Source organism: Oncorhynchus gorbuscha, linkage group LG02, assembly GCF_021184085.1.
Source record: "Oncorhynchus gorbuscha isolate QuinsamMale2020 ecotype Even-year linkage group LG02, OgorEven_v1.0, whole genome shotgun sequence".
Taxonomy (NCBI): Eukaryota; Metazoa; Chordata; class Actinopteri; order Salmoniformes; family Salmonidae; genus Oncorhynchus; species Oncorhynchus gorbuscha.
The window spans coordinates 49,102,636-49,108,662 of NC_060174.1; the positions used below are offsets into that span (position 1 = coordinate 49,102,636).

General features: G+C 39.3%; 1 long non-coding RNA gene across 1 annotated transcript; it reads left to right on the top strand.

Annotated features, from left to right (window-relative positions):
• Window positions 1–1,084: 1,084 nt before the first annotated feature.
• LOC123993041 lies at window positions 1,085–5,648 on the top strand. Its single transcript, XR_006831354.1, has 3 exons — window positions 1,085–1,478; window positions 4,632–4,695; window positions 5,224–5,648. It is a non-coding gene; the product is annotated as an uncharacterized LOC123993041 (long non-coding RNA).
• Window positions 5,649–6,027: the final 379 nt, after the last annotated feature.

Sequence of the window (6,027 nt, forward strand, 5' to 3'; positions counted from 1 at the left end):
CTGTTGTATGAGTCTATCTACAAATAAACGCTGCAAGAAGATAAAACAGTCTAACACAGGAAGCTGAAATAGATGTTTGTGGGACCTTATGTTCCCTCAGTTCTACCCCATTTTGAACAGATGCTTTCATCCATGACCAGGCCATGTTTTGGCAGTTTTGCTGCACTAGGCAAGACAATTGCAGACATTCTCCAATCCGGCTCAAAAAAATAGGCCTATAGTGTACAGTGTCGGCCTATAATGTCTTTTATAACTAGGCCTACCATAAGATAGCCTAACCATTTTTAAAACATGCAGTTGCGTTGGATTTATTAACCTAGTCCTGATTCCTGACAAAAGCTTATAGGGACTTGTCCTTTAAGATATGAACATCAGTTATCCAAGTTTATTACAAGTTTTCTTGAGGCTTTTTGCAAAGAGATCAATTCTGATGAATCTGCTTTGTCTTCACAGCAGTACAAAGTTGAAATCACTTATTATCAGTACATTTTATTCCATCTTGTGAAACCAGGGTTCTAGTGGAGGGTAAATGCCATAGGATTTTCAAAAAGGCCTGTTATGAGAGAGAAAGAGAGATGGTGAAGTAGCTGAGTGCCTATAGTAAGAGATGGCTGTTAATATCACTAGGCTGTTTGGTCTGTGTGCAGGTAGTGAACCTGATTGCTGAGAGGTTAGGTTGCAGAGCAAGAATCTTAACCTGCCATAAGCTGCTTTTGTGTCAGCAAGTCTACAGACCATTCAAAGCTGCACTGAACACCTCACTAATACTGACTGTGTAAGCTACAAACCCAAATTGTCTAAGGAAATGTAGGTGACTGTCACGGTTTTAGATCCTCTTCTTCGGAGGAGTAGGAAGGATCTTGGACCAATACGCAGCGTGGTAAGTGTTCTCATATTTTTAATCAAAACTGAACCCTACACAAATTGAAACCGAAACAGTTCTGTGTGGAAAACACATACACAGAAAACAATCACCGATAACCAAAATGGGGAAAACAGGCTACCTAGGTGTATGATTCTCAGAGACAACTATCGATCGACAGCTGCCTCTGATTGCGAACCATACCAGGCCAAACACAGAAATACAACATAGAGAAAAGAACATAGACTACCCACCCCAACTCACGCCCTGACCAAACTAACACAAAGACATACTAAAGGAACTAAGGTCTGAACTTGACAGTGACAGTAATAATATTGCACACATATTCAGAAATCTGCAGGTTTTTATACTACTTCTATATTGCACCGTTACCAACATGATCTTTTTTTTTTACATCAATTAATTTCCCTGTAATCTGCTGAGATTGTGAACGTTTTCAGGTTTTGAAGGGAGTTTTGACTGGATTTACTAGAAATGTGAAATTGACCTGGCAAGCCTGTCTCTGCCTGAGCATGATCACAACAAAAGTAGCTGTGCAGCACGTTTTTTAAAGGAAGAGGAGGATGGTTGCAGACGTTCGCATTCATGCAAGAAGGTAAGCTATTAACTAAACTGTTAACCAATATGTTAACTAAAATTGTATGTGGTTGCATGTGGTGTATTGGCAAGCAATGCATGTTCCATTTGTCTTTATTTGTAATTAATGTTAGCTCATGTATGTCTTTCGGTGGAATCCAACATGCATTGACAATGTCCAAAGCCGCATTGTATCAGATATACTTCATCATGAGATTAAATTGGTAGGCTCATCCAAACAATTCATTAACGTGCAATTGTTACTTTGCATGTTTTTACCTTATATTTATTTACTGCTTGCTAATGAATAGCTTGGCCTATTTTTTATTGCGGTTAGCGTTTAGCTACGGTCAGCGTGCTAGTTTATATAATTGGTCAAAATGTCTTTGATTCAGAATACATGTTTGTGGTTAACCCAATGTTACATGCATTGGAAAATAATTTGCCAGTGTAACTTAAATTGGTTTACAAGCAAGCTAGAAAAGCCAGTTCCTTTTCATCTGTTTTGTCAAGTCATAAGCATGCATGTGTGCTGAAATATTTAAATAAAAAAGTTAATCTAATTATTTTATTTACGTTTTGGCAGTTTTTTTTATCACCCTTTCTTAGTCCCAAAGAGAAACACTGTTGCTAGTTAGTTTGGCTTTGCACTCAAATGAGTGAATCACCACAACAGGAATAAGTGATTGTGTAAAATTTGGTAGGACTGCCAATTCACATGTCTTCCTTTAGCCATATCACTCATACTGTTCTCGTTTAGTCCATCCATAAAAGCAGATGTGCTTTAGTTGCATCCAGGAACTTGTATAATGTGCTTATGTTATGCTTATACTTGCTTTTTTTAATTGAAAGTGGTCTTAAAGAAGGAAATTGTAATAGATGTTTTGGGACCTCATTCAGTCAATGAAACAGTCATTTGTCCCCAGCCCATCCCCTTTGTTGTGTGGAAGGAATCTTGTCTTCAAAATCTTACGAAGGCACCCCATTCTAAGAAGACATATGGAAAGTCTAAAAGAAACATAATTCAACGTGACAGGCCAGATTTGAAAAGGAAATAACAAATCCCAAAGCTCAGGTTTGTCAGTTGTTTTGAATGAGGATACTGATTGTGTAATCATATTCTTTGCCTAAGTGGCACATGACTAATTTAATATTATTGTTCCTTAGATGTCATTCTCACAGAGGCTTGCCAGTACCTCTGGATCGATTGTCCAGTGTTGGATGATGCACAACCGTTGGTCAGAACTGACAGTGTTTACTAAGTTAGTGTCATTCAACACCAGCACAGTTCTTGTGAATCTGCTTTGTAAATCAAAGACAGGCAAGTCTGCACTTTCATCCCATATTCATTGTATTCTAACAAAATGTGTGTAGAGGTTCACAGAGCCATACCGTTCTAATCAATTTTCCAAATACTTTGTTATCTCCTAGTTATCTAAAGTGCTTTTTTCTGCAATTCAGTTGACCAAAGCTATGCTTGGATTTCTTCAAACAAGACTGATGACCATTCAATATCAGTATTGACAATGGTGAACAATTTTGTTTATGTGTCCTTTACATTTCCTTGGTCATCAGAAATAGTGGCAGTTTCTAGTGTGACTGAAAATACTTATTTCCCGCAGGTAATTTGCAAATCAATTCATTAAAAATCCTACAATGTGATTTTCTGGATTTATTTTCCTTCTCATGTTGTCTGTCATAGTTGAAGTGTACCTATGATGAAAATTACAGGCCTCTCATCTTTTCAAGTGGTAGAACTTGCACAATTGGTGGCTGACTAAATACTTTTTGCCCCACTGTAGACGTTTTCATTATTGTATTATTGACTGTATGTTTGTTTATTCCATGTGTAACTCTGTGTTGTTGTTTGTGTTGCACTGCTTTTACAGTTTACCTTTATCTTGGCCTCTTATCCAGTAGAACTTGCAGTTGTAATTGAGAACTTGTTCTAAATAGCTAGCCTACCTGGTTTTATACTGCTTTGCTTTAAGGTGAAATTGAGAACTTGTTCTCAAAAATAAGAATAAATTAAAAAAATAAGAATAAGAACATGTACGTATATTGGATGAGGGAGATAGGGAAGATGGTATAGAGTACTCATCTCATATGTATATACTGTAATGTAGGGTATGTAAACAGTTTAGAAAGTAGCATTGTTAAAAGTGACTAGTGATACATTTATTACATCCAATGTTTTATTACTAAGTGGCTAGAGATTTGAGTCAGTATGTAAGCAGCAGCCACTCAATGTCAGTGATGGCTGTTTAACAGTCTGATGGCCTTGAGATGGAAGCTGGTTTTTCAGTCTCTCGGTCCCAGTTTTGATGCACTTGTACAGACCTCACCTTCTGGATGATAGTCTGGGAGAACAGGCAGTGGCTCGGGTGGTTGTTGTCCTTGATGATCTTTTGGGCCTTCCTGTGACATCGGATGGTCCTGGAGGGCAGGTAGTTTGCCCCCGGTGATGCATTGTGCAGACCTCACTACCCTCTGGAGAGCCTTACGGTTGTGGGCGGAGCAGTTGCCGTACCAGGCGGTGATACAGCCCGACAGGATGCTCTCGATTGTGCATCTGTAAAGGTTTGTGAGTGTTTTTGGTGACAAGCCAAATTTCTTCAGCCTCCTGAGGTTGAAGAGGCGCTGTTGCACCTTCTTCACCATACTGTCTGTGTGGGTGGACCATTTTCAGTTTGTGTACGCCGAGGAACTTAAAACTTTCCACCTTCTCCACTACTGTCCCGTCGAAGTGGATAGGGGGGTGCTCCCTCTGCTGTTTCCTGAAGTCCACGATCATCTTCTTTGTTTTGTTGACGTTGAGTGTGAGGTTATTTTCCTGACACCACACTCCGAGAGCCCTCACCTCCTCCCTATAGGCTGTGTCGTCATTGTTGGTAATCAAGTCTACCACTGTAGTGTCGTCTGCAAACTTGATGATTGAGTTGGAGGCGTGCATGGCCACGCAGTCATGGGTAAACAGGGACCACAGGAGAGGGGTTTGTGTGGCTGTAGGGTTTGTGTGGCTGTAGCCTCCCTCTCATACCATATTCAATAGGCTTGAATGGCACAGCTGTTATACACCTGCATTTTGAGTTGCTCCAACAGTTATCGCTTATGGATTGGTTCATAGGTTGGATTGGGTGAAACTGACATGATTCCCACTGATGTTTTCCAGGAGAGATGTCAGCGATTCGGGCCAATGACCAAGGGAAAGCTGGGACAAAAGAGAGGTTCACACGGTAAACATGTTTCCTACTGTCTTCATTCAGTCAGTGCATTTTCACTCTGTAGTGTCAACTTATGGCCGTACTGTGCTGGTCCAATCCTGTCTTTATCAGTTAGTGTATTTCCAACCATGCCAGCACAGAACGGTTCAGTTTGGATTGGACACAAGTCAAGACGTTAGATCTGGAACTAGTGTGTCAGGATAGATGATAACACAGAAGGATTACCACGCTTTACATTGTTTTTCTTGAGGGAGGGAACTTGATTTAATAGGTATTGCTTTTATTAGAAGGTTTACATTGCAAACAGATTGTTGGGCTTAGATTCCATACAGATTGAGTCTGCCTTTGTCAGCATTGCTCATTCTCCTCTCACATCCTTATCTATGTAGTTATTTAGTTGGGATTGTTAGTTTAATTTCAACACACTCTCTGCAGATACAGCTATAACCTTGTAGAGTTAATACAGAGAGATGTTCAAGTACGGTATTGTAGTCAACATTTATTTAATGTAGTCATTCATAATGCCATCTCTTTCCAAAGGTGACAAAGGAACTAAAAGGTATTGGTCGACAATAGAGGTGGATGCAGTTGAAGATTCCTTGATGAACTTTATCCGAATGGGGAAACAATGCCTGGAAAACAAGACTGTGAGAAATGCGTTTCTGCTTCTCCCCAAGCGCTAGTAAACAGGGACTGCAGAGCAGTACAGTTCTATGTACACAAGATGAGAGAAAATAAGTGTATGAGATGCTTCTGGCTATCTTGGTGTACTTCTGAGGATTTAATGGGACTTACTTGACTTAATCTCATAGGCAGATGACGAATGTCCTCTTTCTCACTGTTCAGGGGAAGTTTTTCCAGGTGGATGGTTCACTTTTGGAGTGACTAAGGTCTCAAGAATACAAGGCCTGCTGACTTTGAATGTTACAGAAAAATAAAGAAAATTCTAAACTATTAATATGTTACTTGGATATATTGAATCCATTACTAAATTGGTTGTTTCAGTTTAAATACTTTAATGAAGAACTGCACTACAGCTGTTGAGTTGCCTTCCGTGTTGCATCATTCTGGCATTCTACATTAATATTTTCAGTCATAAAATAGAAATAATGTGTCAAATATCGAGAATTTAAAATGGTTAATTATTTTACGCTTCCATTAGGTAAAACTTATGCAGTTGGATAGCTTTTATAGATTTCATAGGAGGCATTCTCTCGATGGCTGATGGCAAAGCATTGCAATGCATTGAGTGGCTGCTGCCAACATACAGCCACTTTAATAATGACTAATTTGATGTAATAAATGTATCACTAGTCACTTAAACAATGCCACTTTATGTAATGT